Below are 19,401 nucleotides of genomic sequence, written 5' to 3'. Positions count from 1 at the left end.
GTGTTAACTTATTTTAGCACCACTGAATTAATATCCTAGTAGTGCAAAACGCTTTATGTATTTCTGCTATTTGTAAGTAGCTAATTCATTTATTTCGCTACCATATTCTTAATAGTCGCTCTATGTATATAGACTATAGTGTAAAGCTTCCATTATTCATTTCCTAGAGTTTTGCGACAAAAACTGAACAGATTATTGCTGGATAAAAAGGTTTCCAGACCGGGAATCGAACCCGGGCCGCCTGGGTGAAAGACAGGAATCCTAACCCCTAGACCATCTGGGATATGAATTAATACGTTGATGAATATTTTAAAAATGAATTAGTGTTAACTTATTTTAGTACCATCTGGGATATGAATTCTTAGGCTGATAAATATATTTAAAATGAATTAGTGTTAACATATTTTAGTACCATATGGGATATGAATTCTTAGGCTGATAAATATTTTAAAAATGATTTAGTTTTAACTTATTTTAGCACCACTAAATTAATTTCCATGTAGTTTAAAATTCTTTATGTATTTCTGCCTTCTGTAAGCAGCTAATTTATTTATTTCACTACCATATTCTTAATAGTCGCTTTATGTATATAGACTGTGGTGTAAAGCTTCCATCATTCATTTCCTAGCGTTTCGCAAAAAAAACTGACAGAAATTTGCTCGACAAAAACGTTCCCAGACCGAAATCGAACCCGGGCCGTCTGGGTGTCACTACAAACCTATGTTACAGATTAACAAATAGAATTTATAGCTCAATTGTATTATATTGCAACTTAACATGTCCTAACTCCCGTCCGTCTCTGTGGCGCAATTGGTCAGCGCGTTCGGCTGTTATCTCACATTGTGAGGGTTACCGAAAGGTTGGTCGTTCGAGCCCACCCAGGGACGTTATCTTGTTTTATACCGTATTTTTACAAAATTAATAGAATGTAATTTTTTTCTCTCTCTCTCGTTGTGTTCCCTTGGGAGAAATCCACTATTTTTGAGAAATAACTCGTTAACTTCACTTCGTTAACAATTGTTATCTTATTTTAGCACTACTGAATTAATATTTATGTAGTTACCAACGTCAGTATTTAAAACACTTTATGTATTTCTGCCTTCTGTAAGCAGCTAATTTATTTGTTCTGCTACCATATTCTTAAGTTGCTATATGTATATAGACTGTAGTGTGAATCTACCATCATTTATATTCTGGCTTTTCGAAACGAACACTTACAGGATCTTTGCTGGATAAAAAGGTTCCGGACCGGGAATCGAATCCGGGCCGCGTGGGTGAAAGCCAGGAATCCTAACCCTTACACCATCTGAGATATGAATTCATAAGCTAATACCTATTTTAAAAATGAATTACTGTTAAAATATTTTAGCACCACTGAATTGATATCCGTGCAAGTTTCATCATCAAATAAAATGTCACTAATGGCCCACTCGAACGTTCCAGATTTGCTACCTTATTTTTAAGTCGCTTTATGAATATAACCTGTAGTGTAAAGCTTTCATATGTATTTCTGCATTCTGTACGCAGATAATTTATTTATTTTGCTACCATATTCCTAATAGTCGCTCTATGTATATAAACTATAATGTAAAGCTTCCATCATTCATTTCCTAGAGTTTCGCAACAAAAACTGACAGATTTTTGCTGAAGAAAAAGGTTCCCAGACCGGGAATAGAACCCGGGCCGCCTGGGTGAAAGCCAGGAATCCTAACCCCTAGACCATCTGGGATACGAATTCATACGCTGATAAATATTTTAAAAATGAATAGGTGTTAACTTATTTTAGCACCACTGAATTAATATCAATGTAGTTTAAAACGCTTTATGTATTTCTGCCTTCTGTATATAGACTATAGTGTAAAGCTCCCATATTCATTTAATAGAGTTTCGCAACAAAAATTGACAGATCTTTGCTGGATAAAAATGTTCCCAGACCGGGAATCGAACCCGGGCCGCCTGGGTGAGAGCCAGGAATCCTAACCCCTAGACCATCTGGGACATGAAATATTAGGCTGATAAGTATTTTAAAAATGAATTAGTGTTAACTTATTTCAGTACCACTGAATTAATATCTATGTAGTTTAAAAACGCTTTATGTATTTCTGGCTTCTGTAAGCAGCTAATTCATTCATTTTGCTACCATATTCTTTCTTCCATCATTTACTTCCTGGCGTTTCGAAACAAACACTGACAGATCTTTGCTGGAGAAAAAGGTTCCCAGACCGGGAATCGAACCCGGGCCGACTGGGTGTAAGCCAGGAATCCTAACCCCTAACCGTTGATAAATATTTTAAAATGAATTGGTGTTTTACTCATTTTTGCACCACTGAATTAATATCCATGTAGTTTAAAACGCTTTATGTATTTCTGCCTTCTGTAAGCAGCTAATTTATTTATTTTGCTACGATATTCTTTAGTCGCTTTATGCATATAGACTGTAAGGTGAAACTTCCATCATTCACTTTCTGGCTTTTCGAAACGAACACTGACAGGATCTTTGCTTGATAAAAAGGTTCCCAGACCGGGAATCGAATCCGGGCCGCCTGGGTGAAAGCCAGGAATTCTAACCCCTCGACCTTCTGGGATATGATTTCATACGCTGATAAATATTTTAAAAATGAATTAGTATTAACCTATTTTACTACCATAAATATTTTTAAAATGAATTGGTGTTAGCTTATTTTAGCACCACTGAATTAATATCCTAGTAGTTTAAAACGCTTTATGTATTTCTGCCTTCTGTGAGTAGCTAATTCATTTATTTCGCTACCATATTCTTAATAGTCGCTCTATTTATATAGACTATAGTGTAAAGCTTTCATTATTCATTTCCTAGAGTTTTGCAACAAAAACTGAACAGATTATTGCTGGATAAGAAGGTTCCCAGACCGGGATTCGAAACCGGGACGTCTGGGTGAAAGCCAGGAATCCTAACCCCTAGACCATCTGGGATATGAATTAATACGCTGATGAATATTTTAAAAATGAATTAGTGTTAACATATTTTAGTACCATATGGGATATGAATTCTTAGGCTGATAAATATTTTAAAAATGAGTTAGTTTTAACTTATTTTAGCACCACTAAATTAATATCCATGTAGTTTAAAATTCTTTATGTATTTCTGCCTTCTGTAAACAGCTAATTTATTTATTTCACTACCACATTCTTAATAGTCGCTTTATGTATATAGACTGTGGTGTAAAGCTTCCATCATTCACTTCCTAGCGTTTCGCAAGAAAGACTGACAGAAATTTGCTCGACAAAAACGTTCCCAGACCGGAAATCGAGCCCGGGCCGTCTGGGTGTCACTACAACCCTTTGTTACAGATTAACAAATAGAATTGATAGCTCAATTGTATTATATTGCATCTTAACATGTCCCAACTCCCGTCCGTCTCTGTGGCGCAATTGGTCAGCGCGTTCGGCTGTTATCTCACATTGTGAGGGTTACCGAAAGGTTGGTGGTTCGAGCCCACCAAGGGACGTTATCTTGTTCTATATTGTATTTTTACAAAATTAATAGATTGTAATTTTTTTCTCTCTCTCTCGTTGTGTTCCCTTGGGAGAAATCCACTATTTTTGAGAAATAATTCGTTAACTTCACTCCGTTAACAATTGTTTACTTATTTTAGCACTAATGAATTAATATTTATGTAGTTTACAACGTCAGTATTTAAAACACTTTATGTATTTCTGCCTTCTGTAAGCAGCTAATTTGTTTATTCTGCTACCATATTCTTAAGTCGCTATATGTATATAGACTGTAGTGTGAAGCTACCATCATATACATTCTGGCTTTTCGAAACGAACACTTACAGGATCTTTGCTGGATAAAAAGGTTCCGGACCGGGAATCGAATCCGGGCCGCATGGGTGAAGGCCAGGAATCCTAACCCTTAGACCATCTGAGATATGAATTCATAAGCAAATACCTATTTTAAAAATGAATTACTGTTAAAATATTTAAGCACCACTGAATTAATATCCGTGCAAGTTTCATCATCAAATAAAATGTCACTAATGACCCACTCGAAACGTTCCAGTTTTGCTACCTTATTTTTAAGTCGCTTTATGAATATAGCCTGTAGTGTAAAGCTTTCATATGTATTTCTGCATTCTGTAAGCAGCTAATTTGTTTATTCTGCTACCATATTCTTAAGTCGCTATATGTATATAGACTGTAGTGTGAAGCTACCATCATATACATTCTGGCTTTTCGAAACGAACACTTACAGGATCTTTGCTGGATAAAAAGGTTCCGGACCGGGAATCGAATCCGGGCCGCATGGGTGAAGGCCAGGAATCCTAACCCTTAGACCATCTGAGATATGAATTCATAAGCAAATACCTATTTTAAAAATGAATTACTGTTAAAATATTTAAGCACCACTGAATTAATATCCGTGCAAGTTTCATCATCAAATAAAATGTCACTAATGACCCACTCGAAACGTTCCAGTTTTGCTACCTTATTTTTAAGTCGCTTTATGAATATAGCCTGTAGTGTAAAGCTTCCATATGTATTTCTGCATTCTGTAAGCAGATAATTTATTTATTTTGCTTCCATATTCTTTCTTCCATCATTTACTTTCTGGCGTTTCAAAACGAACACTGACAGATCTTTGCTGGATAAAAAGGTTCCCAGACCGGGAATCGAACACGGGGCGCCTGGGTGAAAGCCAGGAATCCTAACCCCAAGACCATCTGGGATACGATTTCATACGCTGATAAATATTTTAAAAATGAATAGGTGTTAACATATTTTAGCACCACTGAATTAATATCAATGTAGTTTAAAACGCTTTATGTATTTCTGCCTTATGTATATAGACTATAGTGTAAAGCTTCCATATTCATTTAATAGAGTTTCGCAACAATAATTGACAGATCTTTGCTGGATAAAAATGTTCCCAGACCCGGAATCGAACCCGGGCCGCCTGGGTGAGAGCCAGGAATCCTAACCCCTAAGCCATCCGGGATATGAATTATTAGGCTGATAAGTATTTTAAAAATGAATTAGTGGTAACTTATTTCAGTACCACTGAAATAATATCCATGTAGTTTAAAAACGCTTTATTTATTTCTGCCTTCTGTAAGCAGCTAATTTATTCATTTTACTACATTATTCTTTCTTCCATCATTTACTTTCTGGCGTTTCGAAACGAACACTGACAGATCTTTGCTGGAGAAAAAGGTTCCCAGACCGGGAATCGAACCCGGGCCGCCTGGGTGAAAGCCAGGAATCCTAACCCCTAACCGTTGATAAATATTTTAAAAATTAATTGGTGTTTTACTTATTTTTGCACCACTCAATTAATATCCATGTAGTTTAAAACGCTTTATGTATTTCCGCCTTCTGTAAGCAGCTAATTTATTTATTTTGCTACCATATTCTTTAGTCGCTTTATGCATATAGACTGTAAGGTGAAACTTCCATCATTTACTGTCTGGCTTTCGAAACGAACACTGACAGGATCTTTGCTGGATAAAAATGTTCCCAGACCGGGAATCGAATCCGGGCCGCCTGGGTTAAAGCCAGGAATTCTAACCCCTCGACCTTCTGGGATATGAATTCATACGCTGATAATTATTTTGAAAATAAATTAGTATTAACCTATTTCACTACCATAAATATTTTTAAAATGAATTGGTGTTAACTTATTTTAGCACCACTGAATTAATATCCTAGTAGTTTAAAACGCTTTATGTATTTCTGCTTTCTGTGAGTAGCTAATTCATTTATTTCCCTACCATATTCTTAATAGTCGCTTTATGTATATAGACTGTGGTGTAAAGCTTCCATCATTCACTTCCTAGCGTTTCGCAAGAAAAACTGACAGAAATTTGCTCGACAAGAACGTTCCAAGACAGGGAATCGAACCCGTGCCCTCTGGGTGTCACTACAAACTTATGTTACAGATTAACAAATAGAATTGATAGCTCAATTGTATTATATTGCAACTTAACATGTCCTAACTCTCGTCCGTCTCTGTGGCGCAATTGGTCAGCGCGTTCGGCTGTTATCTCACATTGTGAGGGTTACCGAAAGGTTGGTGGTTCGAGCTCACCCAGGGACGTTGGCTTGTTCTATACAGTATTTTTACAAAATTAAAAGATTGTAATTTTTTTCTCTCTCTCTCGTTGTGTTCCCTTAAGAGAAATTCACTAATTTTGAGAAATAGTTCGTTAACTTCACTTCGTTTACAATTGTTAAGGTATTTTAGCACTACTGAATTAATATTTATGTAGTTGCCAACGTCAGTATTCAAAACACTTTATGTATTTCTGCCTTCTGTAAGCAGCTAATTTATTTATTCTGCTACCATATTCTTAAGTCGCTATATTTATATAGACTGTAGTGTGAAGCTACCATCATTTATATTCTGGCTTTTCGAAACGAACACTTACAGGATCTTTGCTGGATAAAAAGGTTCCCAGACCGGGAATCGAATTCGGGCCGCATGGGTAAAAGCCAGGAATCCTAACCCCTAGATGATCTGGGATATGAATTCATAGGTTGATAAATATTTTAAAAATGAATTCGTGTTAACTTATTTCAGTACCACTGAATTAATATCCATGTAGTTTAAAAACTTTTTATGTATTTCTGCCTTCTGTAAGCAGCTAATTTATTTATTTTGCTACCATATTCTTTAGTCGCTTTATGCATATAGACTGTAAGGTGAAACTTCCATCATTTACTTTCTGGCTTTTCGAAACGAACACTGACAGGATCTTTGCTGGATAAAAAGGTTCCCAGACCGGGAATAGAATCCGGGCCGCCTGGGTGAAAGCCAGGAATTCTAACCCCTCGACCTTCTGAGATATGAATTCATACGCTGCCGATTATTTTTAAAATGAATTAGTATTAACCTATTTTACTACCATAAATATTTTTAAAATGAATTGGTGTTAACTTATTTTAGCGCCACTGAATTAATATCCTAGTTGTTTAAAACGCTTTATGTATTTCTGCCTTCTGTAAGTATCTAATTCATTCATTTCGCTACCATATTCTTAATAGTGGCTCTATGTATGTAGACTATATCGTAAAGCTTCCATTATTCATTTCCTAGAGTTTTGCAACAAAAACTGAACAGATTATTGCAGGATAAAAAGGTTCCCAGACCGGCAATCGAACCCGGGCCGCCTGGCTGAAAGCCAGGAATCCTTACCCCTAGACCATCTGGGATATGAATTCATGCGCTGATGAATATTTTAAAAATGAATTAGTGTTAACTTATTTTAGTACCATCTGGGATATGAATTCTTAGGCTGATAAATATTTTAAAAATGAATTGGTGTTAACTTATTTTAGCACCACTAAATTAATATCCATGTAGTTTAAAATTCTTTATGTATTTCTGCCTTCTGTAAGCAGCCAATTTATTTATTTCACTACCATATTCTTAATAGTCGCTTTATGTATATAGACTGTGGTGTAAAGCTTCCATCATTCACTTCCTAGCGTTTCGCAAGAAAAACTGACAGAAATTTGCTCGACAAAAACGTTCCAAGACCGGGAATCGAACCCGGGCCGTCTGGGTGTCACTACAAACCTATGTTACAGATTAACAAATAGAATTGATAGCTCAACTGTATTGTAATGCAACTTAACATGTCCCAACTCCCGTCCGTCTCTGTGGCGCAATTTGTCAGCGCGTTCGGCTGTTATCTCACATTGTGAGGGTTACCGGAAGGTTGGTGGTTCGAGCCCACCCAGGGACGTTATCTTGTTCTATACTGTATTTTTACAAAATCAAAAGATTGTTATTTTTTTCTCTCTCTCTCGTTGTGTTCCCTTGGGAGAAATCCCCTATTTTTGAGAAATAGTTCATTAACTTCACTTCGTTAACAATTGTTAACTTATTTTAGCACTACTGAATTAATATTTATGTAGTTGCCAACGTCAGTATTTAAAACACTTTATGTATTTCTGCCTTCTGTAAGCCGCTAATTTATTTATTCTGCTACCATATTCTTAAGTCGCTATATGTATATAGACTGTAGTGTGAAGCTACCATCATTTATATTCTGGCTTTTCGAAACGAACACCTACAGGATCTTTGCTGGATAGAAAGGTTCCGGACCGGGAATCGAATCCGGGCCGCACGGGTAAAAGCCAGGAATCCTAACCCCTAGACCATCTGAGATATGAATTCATAAGCTTATAACTATTTTAAAAATGAATTACTGTTAAAATATTTTAGCACCACTGAATTGATATCCGTGCAAGTTTCATCATCAAATAAAATGTCACTAATGGCCCACTCGAAACGTTCCAGTTTTGCTACCTTATTTTTAAGTCGCTTTATGAATATAGCTTGTAGTGTAAAGCTTTCATATGTATTTCTGCATTCTGTACGCAGATAATTAATTTATTTTGCTACCATATTCCTAATAGTCGTTCTATGTATATAGACTATAAGTAAAGCTTCCATCATTCATTTCCTAGAGTTTCGCAACAAAAACTGACAGATCTTTGCTGGAGAAAAAGGTTCCCAGACCGGGAATCGAACCCGGGCCGCCTGGGTGAAAGCCAGGAATCCTAACCCCTAGACCATCTGGGATACGAATTCATGCGCTGATAAATATTTTTAAAATGAATAGGTGTTAACTTATTTTAGCACCACTGAATTAATATCAATGTAGTTTAAAACGCTTTATGTATTTCTGCCTTCTGTATATAGACTATAGTGTAAAGCTCCCATATTCATTTAATAGAGTTTCGCAACAAAAATTGACAGATCTTTGCTGGATAAAAATGTTCCCAGGCCGGGAATCGAACCCGGGCCGCCTGGGTGAGAGCCAGGAATCCTAATCCCTAGACCATCTGGGACATAAATTATTAAGCTGATAAGTTTTTTAAAAATGAATTAGTGTTAACTTATTTCAGTACCACTGAATTAATATCCATGTATTTTTAAAATGCTTTTATGTATTTCTGCCTTCTGTAAGCAGCTAATTCATTAATTTTGCTACCATATTCTTTCTTCCATCATTTACTTCCTGGCGTTTCGAAACGAACACTGACAGATCTTAGCTGTAGAAAAAGGTTCCCAGACCGGGAATCGAACCGGGCCGACTGGGTGTAAGCCAGGAATCCTAACCCCTAACCGTTGATAATTATTTTAAAAATGAATTGGTGTTTTACTTATTTTGCACCACTGAATTAATATCCATGTAGTTTAAAACGCTTTATGTATTTCTGTCTTCTGTAAGCAGCAAATTTATTTGTTTTGCTACCATATTCTTTAGTCGCTTTATGCATATAGACTGTAAGGTTAAACTTCCATCATTTACTTTCTGGCTTTTCTAAACGAACACTGACAGGATCTTTGCTGGATAAAAAGGTTCCCAGACCGAGAATCGAATCCGGGCCGCCTGGGTGAAAGCCAGGAATTCTAACCCCTCGACCTTCTAGGATATGATTTCATACGCTGATAAATATTTTAAAAATGAATTAGTATTAACCTATTTTACTACCATAAATATTTTTAAAATGAATTGGTGTTAACTTATTTTAGTACCATCTGGGATATGAATTCTTAGGCTGATAAATATATTTAAAATGAATTAGTGTTAACATATTTTAGTACCATATGGGATATAAATTCTTAGGCTGATAAATATTTTAAAAATGATTTAGTTTTAACTAAGTTTAGCACCACTAAATTAATATCCATGTAGTTTAAAATTCTTTATGTATTTCTGCCTTCTGTAAGCAGCTAATTTATTTATTTCACTACCATATTCTTAATAGTCGCTTTATGTATATAGACTGTGGTGTAAAGCTTCCATCATTCACTTCCTAGCGTTTTGCAAGAAAAACTGACAGAAATTTGCTCGAAAAAACGTTCCCAGACCGGAAATCGAACCCGGGCCGTCTGGGTGTCACTACAAACCTATGTTACAGATTAACAAATAGAATTGATAGCTCAATTGTATTATATTGCAACTTAACATGTCCTAACTCCCGTCCGTCTCTGTGGCGCAATTGGTCAGCGCGTTCGGCTGTTATCTCACATTGTGAGGGTTACCGAAAGGTTGGTGGTTCGAGCCCACCCGGGGACGTTATCTTGTTTTATACTTTATTTTTACAAAATTAATAGATTGTAATTTTTTTCTCTCTCTCTCTCGTTGTGTTCCCTTGAGAGAAATCCACTATTTTTGAGAAATAATTCGTTAACTTCACTTTGTTAACAATTGTTAACTTATTTTAGCACTACTGAATTAATATTTATGTAGTTACCAACGTCAGTATTTAAAACACTTTATGTATTTCTGCCTTCTGTAAGCAGCTAATTTATTTATTCTGCTACCATATTCTTAAGTTGCTATATGTATATAGACTGTAGTGTGAATCTACCATCATTTATATTCTGGCTTTTCGAAACGAACACTTACAGGATCTTTGCTTGATAAAAAGGTTCCGGGCCGGGAATCGAATCCGGGCCGCGTGGGTGAAAGCCAGGAATCCTAACCCTTACACCATCTGAGATATGAATTCATAAGCTAATACCTATTTTAAAAATGAATTACTGTTAAAATACTTTAGCACCACTGAATTAATATCTGTGCAAGTTTCATCATCAAATAAAATGTCACTAATGGCCCACTCGAAACGTTCCAGTTTTGCTACCTTATTTTTAAGTCGCTTTATGAATATAACCTGTAGTGTAAAGCTTTCATATGTATTTCTGCATTCTGTAAGCAGATAATTTATTTATTTTGCTACCATATACCTAATAGTCGCTCTATGTATATAAACTATAATGTAAAGCTTCCATCATTCATTTCCGAGAGTTTCACAACAAAAACTGACAGATTTTTGCTGGAGAAAAAGGTTCCCAGACCTGGAATCGAACCCGGGCCGCCTGGGTGAAAGCCAGGAATCCTAACCCCTAGACCATCTGGGATACGAATTCATACGCTGATAAATATTTTAAAAATGAATTAGTATTAACCTATTTTACTACCATAAATATTTTTAAAATGAATTGGTGTTAACTTATTTTAGTACCATCTGGGATATGAATTCTTAGGCTGATAAATATATTTAAAATGAATTAGTGTTAACATATTTTAGTACCATATGGGATATAAATTCTTAGGCTGATAAATATATTTAAAATGAATTAGTGTTAACATATTTTAGTACCATATGGGATATAAATTCTTAGGCTGATAAGAATTTTAAAAATGAATTAGTGTTAACTTATTTCAGCACCACTGAATTAATATCCATGTAGTTTAAAAACGCTTTATGTATTTCTGCCTTCTGTAAGCAGCTAATTTATTCATTTTGCTACCTTATTCTTTCTTCCATCATTTACTTTCTGGCGTTTCGAAACGAACACTGACAGATATTTGCTGGAGAAAAAGGTTCCCAGACCGGAAATCGAACCCGGGCCGCCTGTGTGAAATCCAGGAATCCTAACCCCTAACCGTTGATAAACATTTTAAAAATGAATTGGTGTTTTACTTATTTTTGCACCACTGAATTAATATCCTTGTAGTTTAAAACGCTTTATGTATTTCTGCCTTCTGTAAGCAGCTAATTTATTTATTTTGCTACGATATTCTTTAGTCGCTTTATGCATATAGACTGTAAGGTGAAACTTCCATCATTCACTTTCTGGCTTTTCGAAACGAACACTGACAGGATCTTTGCTTGATAAAAAGGTTCCCAGACCGGGAATCGAATCCGGGCCGCCTGGGTGAAAGCCAGGAATTCTAACCCCTCGACCTTCTGGGATATGATTTCATACGCTGATAAATATTTTAAAAATGAATTAGTATTAACCTATTTTACTACCATAAATATTTTTAAAATGAATTGGTGTTAGCTTATTTTAGCACCACTGAATTAATATCCTAGTAGTTTAAAACGCTTTATGTATTTCTGCCTTCTGTGAGTAGCTAATTCATTTATTTCGCTACCATATTCTTAATAGTCGCTCTATTTATATAGACTATAGTGTAAAGCTTTCATTATTCATTTCCTAGAGTTTTGCAACAAAAACTGAACAGATTATTGCTGGATAAGAAGGTTCCCAGACCGGGATTCGAAACCGGGACGCCTGGGTGAAAGCCAGGAATCCTAACCCCTAGACCATCTGGGATATGAATTAATACGCTGATGAATATTTTAAAAATGAATTAGTGTTAACATATTTTAGTACCATATGGGATATGAATTCTTAGGCTGATAAATATTTTAAAAATGAGTTAGTTTTAACTTATTTTAGCACCACTAAATTAATATCCATGTAGTTTAAAATTCTTTATGTATTTCTGCCTTCTGTAAACAGCTAATTTATTTATTTCACTACCACATTCTTAATAGTCGCTTTATGTATATAGACTGTGGTGTAAAGCTTCCATCATTCACTTCCTAGCGTTTCGCAAGAAAGACTGACAGAAATTTGCTCGACAAAAACGTTCCCAGACCGGAAATCGAGCCCGGGCCGTCTGGGTGTCACTACAACCCTTTGTTACAGATTAACAAATAGAATTGATAGCTCAATTGTATTATATTGCATCTTAACATGTCCCAACTCCCGTCCGTCTCTGTGGCGCAATTGGTCAGCGCGTTCGGCTGTTATCTCACATTGTGAGGGTTACCGAAAGGTTGGTGGTTCGAGCCCACCAAGGGACGTTATCTTGTTCTATATTGTATTTTTACAAAATTAAAAGATTGTAATTTTTTTCTCTCTCTCTCGTTGTGTTCCCTTGGGAGAAATCCACTATTTTTGAGAAATAATTCGTTAACTTCACTCCGTTAACAATTGTTTACTTATTTTAGCACTAATGAATTAATATTTATGTAGTTTACAACGTCAGTATTTAAAACACTTTATGTATTTCTGCCTTCTGTAAGCAGCTAATTTATTTATTCTGCTACCATATTCTTAAGTCGCTATATGTATATAGACTGTAGTGTGAAGCTACCATCATATACATTCTGGCTTTTCGAAACGAACACTTACAGGATCTTTGCTGGATAAAAAGGTTCCGGACCGGGAATCGAATCCGGGTCGCTTATAAGTCGCTTTATGAATATAGCCTGTAGTGTAAAGCTTTCATATGTATTTCTGCATTCTGTAAGCAGATAATTTATTTATTTTGCTACCATATTTCTAATAGTAGCTCTATGTATATAGACTATAATGTAAAGCTTCCATCATTCATTTCCTAGAGTTTCGCAACAAAAACTGACAGATTTTTGCTGGAGAAAAAGGTTCCCAGACCGGGAATCGAACCCGGGCCGCCTGGGTGAAAGCCAGGAATCCTAACCCTTAGACCATCTGGGATACGAATTCATGCGCCGATAAATATTTTAAAAATGAATAGGTGTTAACTTATTTTAGCACCACTGAAATAATATCAATGTAGTTTAAAACGCTTTATGTATTTCTGCTTTCTGTATATAGACTATAGTGTAAAGCTCCCATATTCATTTAATAGAGTTTCGCAACAAAAATTGACAGATCTTTGCTGGATAAAAATGATCCCAGACCGGGAATCGAACCCGGGCCGCCTGGGTGAGAGCCAGGAATCCTAATCCCTAGACCATCTGGGACATGAATTATTAGGCTGATAAGTATTTTAGAAATGAATTAGTGTTAACTTATTTCAGTACCACTGAATTAATATCCATGTAGTTTAAAAACGCTTTATGTATTTCTGCCTTCTGTAAGCAGCTAATTCATTCATTTTGCTACCATATTCTTTCTTCCATCATTTACTTCCTGGCGTTTCGAAACGAACACTGACAGATCTTAGCTGTAGAAAAAGGTTCCCAGACCGGGAATCGAACCCGGGCCGACTGGGTGTAAGCCAGGAATCCTAACCCCTAACCGTTGATAATTATTTTAAAAATGAATTGGTGTTTTACTTATTTTGCACCACTGAATTAATATCCATGTAGTTTAAAACGCTTTATGTATTTCTGTCTTCTGTAAGCAGCAAATTTATTTATTTTGCTACCATATTGTTTAGTCGCTTTATGCATATAGACTGTAAGGTTAAACTTCCATCATTTACGTTCTGGCTTTTCGAAACGAACACTGACAGGATCTTTGCTGGATAAAAAGGTTCCCAGACCGAGAATCGAATCCGGGCCGCCTGGGTGAAAGCCAGGAATTCTAACCCCTCGACCTTCTGGGATATGATTTCATACGCTGATAAATATTTTAAAAATGAATTGGTGTAAACTTACTTTAGCACCACTGAATTAATATCAATGTAGTTTAAAACGCTTTATGTATTTCTGCCTTCTGTATATAGACTATAGTATAAAGCTTCCATATTCATTTAATAGAGTTTCGCAACAAAAATTGACAGATCTTTGCTGGATAAAAATGTTCCCAGACCGGGAATCGAACCCGGGCCTCCTGGGTGAGAGCCAGGAATCCTAACCCATAGACCATCTGGGATATGAATTATTGAGCTAATAAATATTTTAAAATTGAATTGATGTTAACTTATTTCAGTACCACTGAACTAATATCGCTTTATGTACAAAGACTGTGGTGTAAAGCTTCCATCATTCACTTCCTATCGTCTCGCAACAAATACTGAAAGATATTTTCTGGACAAAAAGGTTCCCAGACCGGGAAGTAGCTAAATCAGTAAGTAGCTAATTCATTTATTTTGCTAACATATTCTTAAAGTCGCTCTATGTACATCGACTATAATGTAATTCTTCCATCATTCTTTTCCTAGAGTTTCGCAACAAAAACTTTCAGATCGTTGCTGGATAAAAATGGTTCCCAGATCGGGAATCGAACAGGGGCCGCCTGGGTGAGAGCCAGGAATCCTAACCCCTAGATCATCTGGGATATGAATTCATAGGCTGATAAATATTTTAAAAATGAATTAGTGTTAACTTTTCAGTACCACTGAAATAGTATCCATGTAGTTTAAAATTCTTTATGTATTTCTGAATTCTGTAAGCAGCTAATTTATTTATTTCGCTACAGTATTCCCAATAGTCGCTCTATGTATATAGACTGTAGTGTAAAGAGCTTCCATCTTTCACTTCCTAGAGTTTGGCAACAAAAACTGACAGATCTTTGCTGGATAAAAATGATTCCCAGATCGGTAATCGAACCCGGGTTGCCTGGGTGAGAGCCAGGAATCCTAGCCCCTAGACGATCTGGGATATGAATTCATAAGCTGATAAATTTTTTAAAAATTAATTAGTGTTAACTTATTTCAGTACCACTGAATTAATATCCATGTAGTTTAAAACGCTTTATGAATTTCTTTCTTCTGTAAGCAACTAACTTATTTATTTTGCTATCATATTCTCTAGTCGCTTTATGCATATAGACTGTAAGGTGAAACTTCCATCATTTATATTCTGGCTTTTCGAAACGAACACTTACAGATCTTTGCTGGATAAAAAGGTTCCCAGACCGGGAATCTAACCCGGGCCGCCTGGGTAAAAGACAGGAATCCTAACCCCTAGGCCATCTGGGATATGAGTTCATACGCTGATAAATATTTTAAAAATGAATTAGTGGTAACCTATTTTACTACCATAAATATTTTTAAAATGAATTGATGTTAACTTATTTTAGCACCACTGAATTAATATTCTAGTAGTTTAAAACGCTTTATGTATTTCTGCTTTCTGTAAGTAGCTAATTCATTTATTTCGCTACCATATTCTTAATAGTCGCTCTATGTATTTAGACTACGGTGTGAAGCTTCCATTATTCATTTCCATATTCTCTAGTCGCGTTATGCATATAGACTGTAAGGTGAAACTTCCATCATTTACTTTCTGGCTTTTCGAAACGAACACTTACAGATCTTTGCTGGATAAAAAGGTTCCCAGACCGGGAATCGAACCCGGGCCGCCTGGGTGAGAGCCAGGAATCCTAACCCCTAGACCATCTGGGACATGAATTCATAGGCTGGTAAATATTTTAAAAATGAATTAGTGTTAACTTATTTCAGTACCACTGAAATAGTATCCATGCAGTTTAAAATTCTATAAGTATTTCTGACTTCTGTAAGAAGCTAATTTATTTATTTCGCTACAATATTCCCAATAGTCGCTCTATGTATATAGCCTGTAGTGTAAAGTGCTTCCATCATTCCCTTCCAAGTGTTTCGAAACAAAAACCGACAGATCTTTGCTGGACAAAAAGGTTCCCAGACCGGGAATCGAACCCGGGCCGCCTGGGTGAAAGCCAGGAATCCTAACCCCTAGACAATCTGGGATACGAATCTATACGCTGATAAATATTTTAAAAATGAATTGGTGTTAACTTATTTTAGCACCACTCAATTAATATCAATGTAGTTTAAAACGCTTTATGTATTTCTGCCTTCTGTATATAGACTATAGTGTAAAATCTTTGCTGTATAAGAAGGTATGCAGACCGGGAATCGAATCCGGGCCACCTGGGTAAAAGCCAGGAATCCTAACCCCTAGACCATCTGGGATATGAATTCATAAGCTAATATCTATTTCAAAAATGAATTACTGTGAAATTATTTTAGTACCACTGAAATAATATCCATGTAGTTTGAAATTCTTTATGTATTTCTGACTTCTGTAAGCAGCTAATTTATTTATTTCGCTACAATATTCCCAATAGTCGCTCTATGTATATAGACTGTAGTGTAGAGCTTCCATCATTCACTTCCTAGCGTTTCCAACAAAAACCGACAGATCTTTGCTGGACAAAAAGGTTCCCAGACCGGATATCAAACCCGGGCCGCCTGGGTAAAATCCAGGAATCCTAACCCCTAGATCATCTGGGATATGAGTTCACACACTGATAAATATATTAAAAATGAATGAGTGTTTTCTTTTTTTAGCACCACTGAATTAATATCCGTGCAAGTTTCATCATCAAATAAAATGTCACTAATGGCCCACTCGAAACGTTCCAGTTTTGCCACCTTATTCTTAAGCCGCTTTATGAATATAGTTTGTAGTGTAAAGCTTTCATTTGTATTTCTGCATTCTGTAAGCAGATAATTTATTTATTTTGCTACCATATTCTTAATAGTCGCTCTATGTATATAGACTATAATGTAAAGCTTCCATCATTCATTTCCTAGAGTTTCGCAACAAAAACAGACAGATCTTTGCTGGATAAAAATGGTTCCCAGATCGGGAATCGAACCCGGGCCGCCTGGGTGAAAGCCAGGAATCCTAACCCCTAGATCATCTGGGGTATGAATTCATACGCTGATTAATATTTTAAAAATGAATTGGTGTAAACTTGTTTTAGCACCACTGAATTAATATCAATGTAGTATAAAACGCTTTATGTATTTCTGCCTTCTGTAAATAGCTAATTCATTTATTTCGCTACAATGCTCTATGTATATAGACTATAGTGTAAAGCTTCCATATTCATATAAAGAGTTTCGCAACAAAAACTGACATATCTTTGCTGGATAAAAATGTTCCCAGACCTGGAATCAAACCCGGGCCGCCTGGGTGAGAGCCAAGAATCCTAACCCCTAGACCATCTGGGATATGAATTCTTAAGCTGATAAATATTTTAAAAAAGAATTAGTGTTAACTTGTTTCAGTACCACTGGATTAATATCGCTTTATGTACATAGACTGTGGTGTAAAGCTTCCATCATTCACTTCCTATCGTTTCGCAACAAAAACTGAAAGATATTTGCTCGACAAAAAGGTTCCCAGACCGGGAAGTAGCTAATTCAGTAAGTAGCTAATTCATTTATTTCGCTATCATATTTTTAATAGTCGTTCTATGTATATAGACTATAATGTGAAGCTTCCATCATTCATTTTCTAGAGTTTCGCAACAAAAACTGACAGATCTTTGCTGGATAAAAATGATTCCCAGACCGGGTATCGAACCGGGGTCGCCTGGGTGAGAGCCTGGAATCCTAGCCCCTAGACGATATGGGATATGCATTCATAGGCTGATAAATATTTTAAAATGAATTAGTTTTAACTTATTTCAGGACCACTGAATTAATATCCATGTAGTTTAAAAACGCTTTATGTATTTCTGCCTTCTGTAAGCGGCTAAATTATTTATTTTGCTACCATATTCTTTAGTCGCTTTATGCATATAGACTGTAAGGTGAAACTTCCATCCTTCACTTTCTGGCGTTTCAAAACGAACACTGACAGATCTTTGCTCGATGAAAAGGTTCCCAGACCGGGAATCGAACCCGGGCCGCCTGGGTGAAAGCCAGGAATCCTAACCCCTAGACCAGTGGCGTAGCATCCACCCCCGCAGCCCCCGCGGTCGCGGGGAGCCCACAGCACAAAGGGGGCCCAACCTGTTAGAATTTAGAAATTTAAGCTGCAAAACCAAACGCTTCATTGCAAATCCAGTAATGCACATCTAATTATAATGTTGATTTTAGTTCTGCTCAAATCGTATTGTTACGTAACAATGCCGGAGTCGTCGATTTTCGGCGCCGTGTGGTTTGATCGTACCGGCACAATTACGAAAGCTGTCAGAATGACGTCGAAGACAAAACCTCTCAGTGGCGCAGAGAAACGAAGAAAAAGGGCAGAAGAGGAGGAACGTATGAAAAAAATCAAAGGAACCAAGATAAACGAAATATTTAAACCAAAATTTGTAACAAGTAGACTTGGGAATACCGAACGTAACTGAGGAGGAATTAGGCCTAGCACCGGTAGTATCGGTAAAAAAACAGATACGTGTTCAATCTCCAAAAGTGATGGCGGCGACGCGAATGAATTTTCTTCCAAAAGTTTCACGACAATTATAACAGATAAGCTACTGATTTTTGAAGCAAATTGAAAAAATTGATATGACGAAGATGGTGGTTGAGTTTGCTAACGCGAAAGCACGAAAGCGCACATTTCAGGTTACCATAGCCTTCATATAGCGACATGTTATGCTTTTTGACGAAATAAAAAAAAAACGTTGTTTTAGCTTATTTCCGAGAGTTTTTAGGGTCATTTCCACGAAATATTTTTGCGGGGGGCAGAAGAGTCTTGCTACGCCACTGCCCTAGACCATCTAGGATATGAATTATTAAGCTGATAAATGTTTTAAAAATGAATTAGTGTTAACTTATTTTAGTACCACTGAATTAATATCCATGTATTATTTTGCAACTTAACATGCCCTTACCCGTTTCCGTCTCTGTGGCGCAATTGGTCAGCGCGTTCGGCTGTTATCTCACATAGTGAGGGTTACCGAAAGGTTGGTGGTTCGAGCCCACCCAGGGACGTTATCTTGTTCTATACTGTTTTTCTTTACAAAATTAATAGATTGTAATTTTTCTCTCTCTCTCGTTCTGTTCCCTTGGAAAAAATCTACTATTTTTTGAGAAATAGTCCGTTAACTTCACTTCGTTAACAATCGTTAACTTATTTTAGCACTACTGAATTAATATTTATGTAGTT

At 36.3% G+C, this 19,401-nt stretch overlaps 15 non-coding genes across 15 annotated transcripts; 6 read left to right on the top strand and 9 right to left on the bottom strand.

Annotated features, from left to right (window-relative positions):
• The first annotated feature begins 795 nt into the window (after positions 1 to 795).
• Trnan-guu (transfer RNA asparagine (anticodon GUU)) lies at positions 796 to 887 on the top strand. Its single transcript is given in 2 exon segments — positions 796 to 833; positions 852 to 887. It is a non-coding gene; the product is annotated as a tRNA-Asn (tRNA).
• Positions 888 to 1,926: 1,039 nt separating this feature from the next.
• Positions 1,927 to 1,998, bottom strand: Trnae-cuc (transfer RNA glutamic acid (anticodon CUC)). The gene has a single exon. It is a non-coding gene; the product is annotated as a tRNA-Glu (tRNA).
• Positions 1,999 to 3,396: 1,398 nt separating this feature from the next.
• Positions 3,397 to 3,488, top strand: Trnan-guu (transfer RNA asparagine (anticodon GUU)). The gene is given in 2 exon segments: positions 3,397 to 3,434; positions 3,453 to 3,488. It is a non-coding gene; the product is annotated as a tRNA-Asn (tRNA).
• Positions 3,489 to 5,987: 2,499 nt separating this feature from the next.
• On the top strand, positions 5,988 to 6,079 carry Trnan-guu (transfer RNA asparagine (anticodon GUU)). The gene is given in 2 exon segments: positions 5,988 to 6,025; positions 6,044 to 6,079. It is a non-coding gene; the product is annotated as a tRNA-Asn (tRNA).
• Positions 6,080 to 8,500: 2,421 nt separating this feature from the next.
• Positions 8,501 to 8,572, bottom strand: Trnae-uuc (transfer RNA glutamic acid (anticodon UUC)). The gene has a single exon. It is a non-coding gene; the product is annotated as a tRNA-Glu (tRNA).
• A 197-nt stretch (positions 8,573 to 8,769) lies between these two features.
• On the bottom strand, positions 8,770 to 8,841 carry Trnae-cuc (transfer RNA glutamic acid (anticodon CUC)). The gene has a single exon. It is a non-coding gene; the product is annotated as a tRNA-Glu (tRNA).
• A 1,143-nt stretch (positions 8,842 to 9,984) lies between these two features.
• Positions 9,985 to 10,076, top strand: Trnan-guu (transfer RNA asparagine (anticodon GUU)). The gene is given in 2 exon segments: positions 9,985 to 10,022; positions 10,041 to 10,076. It is a non-coding gene; the product is annotated as a tRNA-Asn (tRNA).
• Positions 10,077 to 12,571: 2,495 nt separating this feature from the next.
• Positions 12,572 to 12,663, top strand: Trnan-guu (transfer RNA asparagine (anticodon GUU)). Its single transcript is given in 2 exon segments — positions 12,572 to 12,609; positions 12,628 to 12,663. It is a non-coding gene; the product is annotated as a tRNA-Asn (tRNA).
• Positions 12,664 to 13,246: 583 nt separating this feature from the next.
• Trnae-uuc (transfer RNA glutamic acid (anticodon UUC)) lies at positions 13,247 to 13,318 on the bottom strand. The gene has a single exon. It is a non-coding gene; the product is annotated as a tRNA-Glu (tRNA).
• A 197-nt stretch (positions 13,319 to 13,515) lies between these two features.
• Trnae-cuc (transfer RNA glutamic acid (anticodon CUC)) lies at positions 13,516 to 13,587 on the bottom strand. The gene has a single exon. It is a non-coding gene; the product is annotated as a tRNA-Glu (tRNA).
• Positions 13,588 to 14,371: 784 nt separating this feature from the next.
• On the bottom strand, positions 14,372 to 14,443 carry Trnae-cuc (transfer RNA glutamic acid (anticodon CUC)). The gene has a single exon. It is a non-coding gene; the product is annotated as a tRNA-Glu (tRNA).
• Positions 14,444 to 15,845: 1,402 nt separating this feature from the next.
• Trnae-cuc (transfer RNA glutamic acid (anticodon CUC)) lies at positions 15,846 to 15,917 on the bottom strand. Its single transcript has one exon. It is a non-coding gene; the product is annotated as a tRNA-Glu (tRNA).
• Positions 15,918 to 16,169: 252 nt separating this feature from the next.
• Positions 16,170 to 16,241, bottom strand: Trnae-uuc (transfer RNA glutamic acid (anticodon UUC)). Its single transcript has one exon. It is a non-coding gene; the product is annotated as a tRNA-Glu (tRNA).
• Positions 16,242 to 17,441: 1,200 nt separating this feature from the next.
• Positions 17,442 to 17,513, bottom strand: Trnae-cuc (transfer RNA glutamic acid (anticodon CUC)). The gene has a single exon. It is a non-coding gene; the product is annotated as a tRNA-Glu (tRNA).
• A 1,621-nt stretch (positions 17,514 to 19,134) lies between these two features.
• Positions 19,135 to 19,226, top strand: Trnan-guu (transfer RNA asparagine (anticodon GUU)). Its single transcript is given in 2 exon segments — positions 19,135 to 19,172; positions 19,191 to 19,226. It is a non-coding gene; the product is annotated as a tRNA-Asn (tRNA).
• The last annotated feature ends 175 nt before the right edge of the window (positions 19,227 to 19,401 follow it).

The sequence above is a fragment of the Styela clava genome, chromosome 10 (genome assembly GCF_964204865.1).
Source record: "Styela clava chromosome 10, kaStyClav1.hap1.2, whole genome shotgun sequence".
Classification (NCBI taxonomy): domain Eukaryota; kingdom Metazoa; phylum Chordata; class Ascidiacea; order Stolidobranchia; family Styelidae; genus Styela; species Styela clava.
Note: the sequence above shows the minus strand (reverse complement) of the source record. Positions and strands in the feature narration are given on the sequence as shown.